We start from the raw sequence: 12,217 nt of genomic DNA, 5'->3' as shown, positions 1-12,217 counted from the left end.
TCATGCTCCGCCGGCCCATCACACTCATGCTCATCACTAACAGCCGTGAATATTCCATTCCAGATATCATACAGGCCTGTCATGTATACAGTATGTGAGGATAGAGTCCATTATTACCGAGAAGAGATGTCAATAAACCATCTGCACCTCATTACCTGTTACCTGGCTTCACCTCAATCTGAAACCCACTTTACTTTTCTCTCAGATTGAAATGGATCTTCTGCAAGACTAAAATGTAGGGCATATAGGTAATTCTAGATTGAAAAAACTCTTGGAATCTATTGTGAGTTTTAAAGCACTTTACATAAGAAGTGATATTTGTGTGCTTCGCCTATTCAGAACATTTGGCATCATTCATTTATGAGGTTCCATTAGGTTCCTCAGAAGGTTTTGCTCGCTGGGTTTTTTGGAAGCGAGCTTCACTCTGCACACGCTCCCGGGAGTCTAATCATCATTTTAAAGTCCTGAAGGGAAAATCAAAGGCGCATGCTCATTCCTCACGTCAGACACATATCAGTAACTCCACTCATATGACGAGACGTTGAGTGTCTGGAGGTTTACCCAGCATCCAGCGCTCCTCTGATGGAAAGTGTCGATTATTTAACGGTATCTGGGAGTGTCACAGGAGACTGATATTCTCTCGAGTCACATTTACTCCTCTATTAGTGCCACGTAATGCTGTATTTGCTTTAATATACAGTCCTGTAGAGACACCTGAGGGTCCGGATGGGCTGCCATCCAACACCTCTGCTCACACTGACACTCTTCAATGCACTGGAATATTGTTATTTCAAAAACATACCCTCACCGAGGTTCTCTAATGTGAAGTCAGAGGTTTGTGTTTAGTGCTAAAGAACCTGTGATCACATACAGTAAATATATAAGGGATAATCCACAGCTAGCCGTGCATTAACACCCTTTATCATTCTGGGTTATCCCTTATATATTTCCCTCTGACGTGGTTGCCATCGCAAAGTGCATTAAAAGCCTTTAATGCACGGCTAGCTGTGGATATTTTCATCTGTTAATTTCAAACATTGATCAAACTGACTGAACTACAAGGGGCATTAAACGTATTACACATCTTGTCAGAATGCTTGATTCTGATTGGCCAGTCGCGATATTTGCAGGTTCATTATTCCCAGATAACAACCGCTCAAAACTAATAACACACGGTAACCCGGACGCAGCAAATCATTTTGATGGGTTTTTTTGACAAATTAAATATAAATATGTCTTTTAATAACCTATATGACATTACATTTACAAATGATTAAACTGATTAAACCTGTTCGTGACGTTTGAATGTCGTTTCTTACCTTAAAACGAAACTAAACGGCTTTTCCTCGCAGAAGTTCTGCATTCGGTATAAAATGAGCTCATAAAATATTTCAAATTTACATTTCATATCCAGTTTTTGTCTCATGTGGCAAGTAGGCGTGTAATAAGCGGGATAATGTACAAGCAGCCGGTTGTTATGGTGAAATAAGCCCCTTCAGTGAGACACAAGACCCTCCGCTTCACCTCCTGATCACACTGGAGGGGATTATTTCATCATAACAACCGGCTGCCTGGACATTAGCCCTCACATAAAGCACACCTTCCAGCCAATCAGAATCCAGTATTCAAACGGACCATGCTATAAATAAATGTATCTGTTAGGCATGCCGATATCTTTTTTAATTCATTCTACACATGTAAAGCTAGATGGCAACAGTTGTATATGAAGGTGTTGCTAGTGATGACAGTGAATATATCAGACTGTTAAATGTAACAATACCTCGATAATACTGTATATCATGATAAAAGCCTCAGCCATTCTGATGTGAAATTTGTATAGATTTTTGTAACGTATCATTTTTAAAACTGCTATATTCCATTAAATGAGTGTGTAAGTCTAATCAAGTGCAGTGGAATTGGTTTCTGCTCTTATTGTTGGACTGCTGACTGTGGTAGTGTGTGTGTGTGAATGAGCTGAATCAGCAGGTTTGTGTTTGTCACACACAGCGCAGATACACACGTCTGTCTTGGATGTCAAATGGTGAACCACACGCCATCGTTTGCAAACAGAAAGCCGAACCACAACGACGTCAAAAGCTCTCGACATCCTTACACGTCACAACATCACGCCATCTTCATTGAAGAAGTTTTTACTGTACAGTATGTACAGTTCTGTATGACCGATATGACACATGAACTTCTTTACCGTCACCATCTACTCCAACCTGATTTTAGTCAAGTGAATTGATGTCATCATTTATTCATCCTCACGTCATGTCAAACCTCCCGCTGGGCAGAAAAAAAACAATATTAAATAATGATTGTTTTGAGGTTTCTGTCATTGATTGGTCAAATAGATCTGTCTGTCCCGCCCACTGCTTCATTGATCCAGAGGTTGTGTTCTGTTGAGGCACTCGGACAAATAAATGTTTGGAGTCCCCTGAGGAAGGAAATAATCTAATGGATTACTTACAGTTCAAAGTGAAATAAAAGCAAAGATTTCTTGTGTGAAACAGATGAAAGTGCAGTGTTATGATACACAAGTCTTTCTCAATGACTTTGGTCTTAACAACATTTATAAAGTGACCATCTCAGTCTCTATTATCTCATAAATAATCCATCACCATATAAAAGTCCAGTTGGTGCCTCAGGCCTTCAAATGAGATTTCACGGTAACATAAAGGAAAAATCTCGTTTCTTACTGTTCCTCTTCTAAGTATTGATGTATTTACTCTTATCTATAAAATACTACTTCTGAAATATTGATCTTACGTGGCATCTTTTCTTTCATTAGTCAGAGCTCTCTGTTGCGGGTGTTGCTCTTGTTTTAAACGAAAGCCTCACAGAATATTGTAAGATTAATGCTTAACACAAGAAAATCTGTTTGCCAACTGGATAAGACAAAAATATGAATGTAATTTAAAGTTTGAAGGCAAAAAAGGATTCTTTCTTTCTTTTATTGGATTGCGTTGAGTGTGGTCCATGAGCAGCGTCTGGTGTTCTGCAATTCTTCCCCTTCATGACCTCCTCTTTTTCATTTCTCAAAGCATGAAGAAGGGCCAAAGGGACGGCCCTGTGCAATCTCCCTCCTCTAATGGGTACTTCCACACCTCACTTACATAGTCCTGAGAAGTGACAACGTTAGAGAATGGCTTGTGTGTCGAGCGGAGGCCGGGGCAGAAATACTCGGGGTGATTACGGTGAAATCAAGCACGCGGCTGCAGCTGAACTCTTTCCATCCCAGCGGCTTTCCTTTCTCTCTGAGCTGATACTGCACTTTACTTCAGGAAAAGACACGGACGCGTTGTCTCCTTCACTTTGAAGCTTGTCTGGGAACAGCGGCTGAACTACAATAGAAGGAAATCAAGGGCTTGATCTAAAAGCCGGATATAAGGTGATTATTAACCGGCCTGTCAATCTGAGGTCAATGCGTTTCTTTAACAATCCGCCCATTATTTGGAAATATTGATCACTGATATTTGAAAGAAAAGAAAAACATTAGCATTCCACTAAACCTCAAGTTTTTCTTTGACTTTCTTTCTAATGTCTGACCTGTTCTTCGCGACACAATGAAGGGGGGCTTTCCTGTGGCTCAGTGGTCAGAGCGTGGCGCTAGCAACACCAGCATCATGTGTTGGATCCCAGGGGATGGCACATACTCAGATATGATGTGTAGTATAATGCCATGTGAGTCTGCCAAATGCATGAATGTTAATGTAAATATGGATTGACATTTACTGTATACCATGAATCTCCACAAGGGATTAAAACACCTACTGTATAGATTCTAATAGTAGCTCATGCAACTCAAGCCACATCACCGAGAGAATTTAGGGAAATATTCTTTAGAATAGAGCAGAACGGGATAGAATTAATTCAAATATTTATTTATTTGTTTATTTTAGTTACGTATTTTCTCTCTCTCTCTCTCTGCTGGTTTTTATCTGTTCTCTTTTCATGATGACACTTCCGCTCACAATGACCTCTGAACTCACAACAGCCTCTCTTAAGTCTCAATTAGAGTTCTGGCTGACTTTAAAGGGAAATGTAAATCTCAGTGGACGGCGGTCCGTCAGTCAGAAGGTAATTGTAGGCAGCGAGCGGATCTTCATGTTTTTGTGAAGAGAACACTCGGCGTGCTTTTATTATGCTGAGTCACGGCTTTTCTGTCGGTTTCGGCTTCAGTATCTTCAGAGCGAAACATTAACATTCACACACACTCTCATTACGAGTGCTGATCAATTACACAACCCATAATTACTGCACACCTCTTCGCTTATGAAGGAGATGAGAGAAGACCAACAGAACATTCTCATCTGTTGAAGAGAGATGAAGACAGACCTCATGATGTTTCTGTTTCAGAAGGCTGGCAGAGCTTCACACCTGTGACGCTGAGGTGAGCTGAAGCCAGCTGGCAGACAGACGTCCACCTCTTCTCCCCCTACAGGTTGCCATTGTTTATGAATAATCCCAGCGGTTTCCGATGGCGACGGCGAAGCAGCCGGCGGACCTCCGATGAGTCGGAGGTCCACCGGGCTCCAGCGAAGCCTTTCATTCGGCTCTTTAATGACATAATTGTGTGAATTCTTGAGGTTAATCGCTGCAAATGACCACAGCTTTTAATCATTTATGAAGATCAGAGGAAAACAGTCGCCGGTCAGACGCCTCTGCGGGGCTTCACACTTCCCTCGCAAGAGCTCAGTATTTAAAACTTACATCTCGTTTCAGCTGTAAGATAAAGAGAGACGCTTTAAACTGAGGATCATAATGAGTTTGCTTTATGAATGTTGTGACCATCGAGGAATTTCACAGGAACGAGACAGATATTCAGCTCAACAGCTTTTATGCAAAAACACCTCCAGAAACTAAAAGGTCAAACAAACGATCGCGTCAGTCACTCTCTCACCATAACCCACAGGGACACAGATTAAAGTGCATATCATGTTATATGCTGATATTGTATGTATCTTGTGAGGGAAAAGGATCACGGATGGTACACAGGCAGCTGCACTATGCGTGCTGTTCAGGGCTCACGCCGCGCATGCATGCATGCAGTGTGATTCAGACACGCATCTACTCCTAATGCAACATGAGCGCGTTTCAACTTTATTAACAAAATGTGGCTTATGAACCTTAATCAATGAATATCTGCTGCATCACATATGCATGTCCTTTCTCATAGTAACATCGAGCGTCCTGGATATCATGATTGACAGGTGTTTCGTCCAATCAGCAGTAGCTATCCCATTCCAACAAAATACCTACCTTTTCCGGTTGGACTAATGTGTCGTTGTGTTTTCTGACCTGTTATTTTGTTTCCCGAATTGTTGTTGTGTTTTAAGATTTGCTATTCTGCTTTTAGATTTGATATTGCGTTTTCAGATTTGTCATTTTGGTTTTAGATTTTTTGTTGTTAGAACTTGTTTTGTTTTGCACTTCTTGGCCATGGTAATCGGCAATCAAACTGCAGTTGGTTTGTTTAGATTATTTGATAATAACTCTAACAAATACAGCTAACCAACACAATAAAACACAATATAAACATGATCCCATCATAGAAAATTCAATTATTGAAGTGTTTAAAAAACGGAGATATCTTTTTTGCAAAGTAACTCGTAACTAAAAGGTTTTGAATGTATTGTATTGTAATCATGAAACAGTTGGCTAAGAGTACATCTCATTTCACTCATATTAATTGTCTCATTTTGCCTCTCAGTTAGAGAAATTCTGTGGCCGTGAGTGAGTCGAGTGTGAAAACCTGCACAAAAAGTGTCACTAACACAATAATGTTGCGTTACAGAAGGGCTTTTCACACTTGAAATGGTTAACCCCGGGTATACGTTTCACATGCTTATAATTGACCCGGGGTTAAGAGATAACCCTGGGTATTCATAACCTGATCTTTCACACTGTCCATCACTAAACCCTGGGTTAACATTCTCATTTGCATATTTGCGGTGTCAACAGTGATGATTGGATAAATACTGCAGCGTCAAACTGACTGAATAAAAACAGTGCGTGGTCCTTTAAATAACCGAATACCTCGTTGTTCCGCATCTGGGAAAAGATGACGCCTCGCAAATCCTTTTTGGCTGTTTATAGCCTCCTAAGATGTTACTTACTTAAATAACATGGTTTTATTGCATCTATTTTAGTTTATATTCATCAATGTTTTCTTTTTAAGTCTTATGGATGCACATGTATTGGTTTTATGATATAATTGTTGTTGTACAGCGCTTTGGCCATGTGCTTTATAAATAAACCTGACTTGACTTGCTCAAATAAATCAAAAACTCAAAGGGTTGTTTACAAGTTTCTGTGACTGCACACAGCTTGAGAAATGAGGAAAGCACTGTTCAGTTTTTGATTGGGTGTCCGTTGCTAAGCGTCTGGTCGTATCATTCCAGCCCCGCTTCGTTTCACACTGCACATGTTGGCAGCGCAATGCGGGGTTAACCCTTCAAAAGCGGTGCTAACCCTGCTTCAGAGCAGCGTTTTATAACCCAGGGTAAAATGCGGGGATAACCCCGCTTCAAAATTACAAGTGTGAAACGTTTGTTTACCCGGGGTTAAGACTGAAGATAACCTGGGGTTAAGACTGAAGATAACCTGGGGTTAAGAATGAAGATAACCCGGGGTTAAGACTGAAGATAACCCGGGGTTAAGAATGAAGATAACCCGGGGTTAAGACTGAAGATAACCCGGGGTTAAGAATGAAGATAACCCGGGGTTAAGTGCAGTGTGAAAAGGCCTAGAGCAGTGGTTCTCAAACTGGGGGCCCCAAGATGGATCCAGGCGGGCCACAGATTTTGTGGCATTTTATGAAATATAGAAATTTATCATAGATTTTATGCAATCAAACATCACAAAAATGACACCACCAACCAAAAGAATTGAGGTTCCAGCATTGTATAACTGAATGTTCTTGGTTTAATTAAAATTCTAAGTTTAAGATTATACGTCTTTATATGGGGGGCCACAAAGCGATGCACTTAACACAAAGGGGGCCTTACAATGAAAAAGTTTGAGAACCACTGGCCTAGAGTGTGTCGTAAGATGTTTTCAGAAATCTTCTTCAGCAGAGCTCTTATATACTGGACTTCTGTGTGGCATTAACACCATCTCCACGTCACGACACCGGGCTCTAGTTTGTGATTTGTACTGTTATACGTGGACAATGTCCTCCAGCATACTCATGCACACGTTATTAAACGATATGAAAGTGAAGATAGGGTAAATATAGCAGAGCTACTGAAGACTTTCAGAATAGTCTAATGAAAACCTTCCTCAGAGCAATCCACTTACAAATCTCACCGGATTCTCAAATATCAACACATTCATTTCAGACAAGAGTCGAGACGACCACTGTGAAAATCCAGTCCTACTGTCACACAAATGATGAGGTAGATCATAAAAATGGAGAAAATATCAACGGGCAATTATCAGAAACAATAAACAGCTCAGCCCCTACAGACCACAAAGCTTTTCATTATTGCCTTTTAATTGCCTTTCATTTCCAAAACCCAATAAAACAGCAGTCATTCTGTACAGAACATAACTGAAGACTGAAACCACTTAACAGCATGTGAACAACATCACACACACACACTTCCAATGACCCGAGACATTCTCTCAACGGGTTTCTCTTTCATAGCTCAGGACATTTGATGGAGTTTGATGGAGTCTGGAGGTGTAAATGAATGTGGATTGTAGAGGTTAAATCATCTGGATTTGATGAGAAATGTTTGAGTTGATCTCCAATAATATCGACTTTTGATTGACAGACGAGACAAATCTGAGCTCAGTTTGACACATCGTTGACGTCTCTTCTCAAACTCTGATGACACACACGTTTGGGACATTTCTGACGCTTTCTCAGGAGAAACATCTGAGACTTTCCATTTGATTTCTAGGAGAAATGTATTAATAGGTATTATAAAAAGTCTCATCTGTGATTTGCATTTCCTATATGATGAAACGTAAACCAAATCACTTGATTTCTGATTGTAAATGTATCTAAAACTCACTTAAAATAGTTCAATGTAAATAAAAATCAACCTAAAAGTTGTCTATTTTGATGATTTTTCTGGCATTTTTCTAATCATGAGTTTGGTCGTATGAACAGTTTTAATGTCCTTCATTCTTTTTCTTCAGCTCTCGTTTTATCACTGACACACACGCAGCACTGTTTTCATCTTCTCATCCATCAGGTCTTCAGTTCACGAGAAACGCAGCTGTACATTACAGAAGTCCATAAAGTGGATCGATCTGATATGTTTGCTGAACTCATATCATATGGCATTACAGGGCCAGAGAACGTCACTACAGTACTGTAATGACCATTCAAAACATCAATGATGGAACCTAATGTCTCCAGCGTCTGTCCATAGAGACCGTACAGCTCACATTTAACTGTCCTCTCATGCAGACGCGCTCTCTCTGTGGATATGCAATATTTAAAGCATAAATGTTTGATTCAGATCTTCATTCAACAAGACTGGAAAGAAGCCGGCGCTCTGCATCAATTGATCCGGCGATATATTCCTTTAGCGCTCCCCGTGTACATTTCATATTAGCATAGCAGGATTATTATCAGCGGGTTAATTTTAGCAGCCGGCTAATTTCTGTTAACACAAGGTGCTCTGAGATTACCCAAAGCCCGAGATTGACTTTTTACCGCGCTTCGCAATTATTACATCCCAGAGCGAGAAGTGCTGGTATTATCTGCTTAAAGTCTTGCATTAATAAGAACACCAGAGACACTCGCGGCTGTGATGTTCTAATGACATCAGCTCCTCCGCTCTCATGCCACCAGCGGTTAGGACTTCACTCTCATCACTAAACAACTGGACAAAATCTCCCCTGCAGGTCGTCTTCTATTCGCCATGGCTCCCATTGTGACGTTCAAGCCATCCTAGCTAACACAAACATGTTCTGTAAACCTTCTGCCAACATTCCCATTAAGTTATTTGAGCATTATTTCTCAATGTTTTAAACGTTCCACTGTCAATGTGAGAATATGTTTTTTCATGTTGATATGATGTTGATCAAATGAATGTTCTGAGCCAATGTTTTGAGAACGTTTCCTCTCAGCTAGGATTTCTCTCTGTAATTATACGATTTTGTGTTTTAATTAGAAGCCGTTTGTGTGTTAATGATCACACAACAACATATATTTTAAACAAAAGCAAGAACGGTATTCTCAACGCAAGATCATTTGTCACGTGTGTTTTCAATGTCATTCATTTAAAATATTCATTTATTCAATATTTGATGGCAAAGCAGATCTTTTGTTGTTGCTTTACAATTTGGAAATTGCAGAAGTCAAGTCACTCGTATTCTTACACTACAGCCCATAACAGGCAGTTTAATGGCAGGTTCCACTGTGACAACTTACCCCACTACGAAGGTCAATCTTTGTTTGTATACTAACACTGCTGCACATCTGCTTGATAATAAATCCGTGTGAAAAAAAATCCACGTATTGTATAAATAATAAATCCTCATTTAAAACGTCTTCTCACGACCCTGGCGTGTAACTATGAGCTGGATGACTGGTGATGACTGTAACGTGAGCGTGAGTTTGTCATCTCTGTGACACAACAGCCACACAGACGCTCACAGAACATCACCTCAGAAAGCATTCTTCCCGAAAAACAGAATGCCAAGATCTCCAGCTGCACCCGTTCACATCGCAGCCAATGCGACGGCTGCCAGCATGAGACAGTCCTCATTACTCCCTCTGCCAAAGCCGCTCCGCCATTGATATTCTCATCTGACCAAGCGTAGGACACGACAGATCACCTCTCTTCTTTATTTCTCTTTGTTAGTGATGGTGAGGTGCAGGTCTGGTGCGCAGGTGAACGCTCCGCCGCCATGTGCACCTGTGAAGGAGTCACAGCTCTTCGCCTGAAGCGTTTCTGGACACTCACATGTTCAGTTTGTTTGTGCTCATGGGTCATTAGATATTAATGCGGCTTATCTGTGTTAGCATGCACTTATTGCATTTATTGCACGCAGAAAACGGATTCTTTCTATGTTAATGTACCAACAACAAACCGCTCCAGCAGCGCTGGCTCCAACCGGAAATGGCAAAAACATCAGCTAAGAGCTTGCTGCAACCCGATCATTAAAATTGACAGGACATCACAATTTTGCATAATGTGACCAGATGAAAAGTGCATATCGACCACATTTGATTCACTGCACCAGTAATGGGACGCATCCCGGAAAAACGCTCTGGAACTCTGGGCCGTGCCCGCGCCAGTCGCGCTGCGTCCATCATAATCGCTCAATTACCAAAAGCTTCAAAGTCAAACTTGACGTGGAGCGCAAAAGTGCGAGAGCTCCCCCAACAGTCGAGCGCCAGAAACACATTCGCTCAACTTCACCTCCAGCTTCATCTCAATGCCCTCAGCGCTCACAGTCACGACCAGCAAAGCCTCCTCTTCACCACCACCACACATACACACAGCATCTCAATATCAGTGTGAAGGATTCATAGCATCCAGAATCAAAGCCTCGGGGAGCTTTCGGCCTGCGCTGCTGGAATCAGGATTCTCTCTCTCTCTCTCTCTCTCTGTGTGTGTGTGTGTGTGTGTGCGTGCGTGCTGCAGTCATGTTTGTTGACTTTGCAATTGCAGCAGAAAATGTGTGGATGTGCTTACATTTATTTTATACTGTACACAACCCAGAATGCATGATAGCTGTGCGTGTCCTATATTCCCTCATGACAGACTAGAGAAATGAAAGCATGATTCATTCTAAACACGGTCTCCGATCCTTTTGTGAATTTGACATTTAATCGGTTGACTCAGCAAAGACACGAACCTGATCAATTCACATCCAAACTTGAACACTGGAGTTGTCCTGCTATGAGGTGAAAAGACTGAACGCACACACACTGCAGTTCCCCCCCAATCATCATCCGCGTCTTTCCTCCAATGTTGAGCATCTGCAGTCCACATCCGCATCTCCGTGTCTAAATCCGCGCACGAGACAAGCCAGCAGAGCCTCGCCGCACACACACACACACACACACACACACACACACACACACACAGATATCTATCAGAACCTCGCGCTTCATCTCCGACTCACCTGAAACGGATCCTCCCGTGTGTCGGGAACGCGACGCTCCGAGCTGCGTTAAAGTTGTGCTGAAGCTCCGGGTCCGGCGGCGCGCATCATCACGCTCGATCTGGATGTGTCTCTGGTTCGGTTTCTCAGTCCCTCTCATACTCAAGAGGGAGAAATCCGGCGGTTCGCATGTGAGAATCACTCGACAGTGAAATAATGAAGCGAGGAGGAAATATCCCAGAGAGAGAGAGACAGAAGAGAAGAGAAGAGAAGAGAAGAGAGTCCGTCTGGTGCTGAGGAGAGAAGAGAGGAGGAGGCGCCGAGCATCACTGAAGGGGAGTGTAGAGGCGCTGATGAAAGGGGAGGGGCTGTTTAGAGGAGAGAGAGAGAGAGAGAGAGAGAGAGAGAAAGAGAAAGAGAAAGAGAAAGAGAAAGAGAAAGAGAAAGAGAGAGAGACTGATTTCATTTTATATACTAATATTCTACACCGTTTATACAGGTTTTACATATTCATTTTGCGATCTTTTTTCAACATTTTCTTTTTAAATTGCGCGTGTTTGTATGGAATGAGACAAGGAAAGTCTGTTTCATTTTATGTATTGTTATGGTCTAACAATGTAGTAATTTATTAATGCAATTATTTTATTTTATTTTTATAATTGCAGAATTATTAAAATAAGTTGATTTACTTGTTTGTGTTTGTATGTAATAAGAGAGCGCTCTCTCTCATATAGCTACATTTACTTCTTTATTCTCCTTTTATTTCTTTTGTAAATCTATTACGCTGTATTTTTTCATCTCTATTTATGTAACTTATTTCACTTTCTTTAATTTAGCACTACATTGGCTATCTTACATCTTTGTAAACATGTAGTTGTGGCCTAATGGTTAGAGAGTCGGACTCATGACCAGAAGGTTGCCGGTTCGATTCCCAGGGCCGGCGGGTAACAACTGAGGTGCCCTTGAGCAAGGCACCTTACCCCTACTTGCTCCCCGGGCGCTGTAGTGATAGCTGCCCACTGCTCCGGGGGTACGTGTGTTCACTACTCTCTGGATGGGTTAAATGCAGAGGTCACATTTCGTTGCCTTGTACATGTGCAATGACAATAAAATTGAATCTAAATCTAAATCTAATCTA

General features: G+C 41.4%; 1 protein-coding gene across 1 annotated transcript in view; it reads right to left on the bottom strand.

Moving 5' to 3' along the window:
* brinp1 (bone morphogenetic protein/retinoic acid inducible neural-specific 1) overlaps positions 1-11,393 on the bottom strand; it is an 84,785-nt gene extending 73,392 nt beyond the window's left edge. The window contains exon 1 of the mRNA XM_057352754.1: positions 11,101-11,393. The gene's annotated coding sequence lies outside the window, so the exon portion shown is untranslated. The remainder of the gene's footprint in view (positions 1-11,100) is intronic.
* Between the last annotated feature and the right edge of the window lie 824 nt (positions 11,394-12,217).

The sequence above is a fragment of the Triplophysa rosa genome, linkage group LG2, assembly GCF_024868665.1.
Source record: "Triplophysa rosa linkage group LG2, Trosa_1v2, whole genome shotgun sequence".
Classification (NCBI taxonomy): Eukaryota; Metazoa; Chordata; class Actinopteri; order Cypriniformes; family Nemacheilidae; genus Triplophysa; species Triplophysa rosa.
This window is presented reverse-complemented; position numbering and strand designations above follow the sequence as displayed.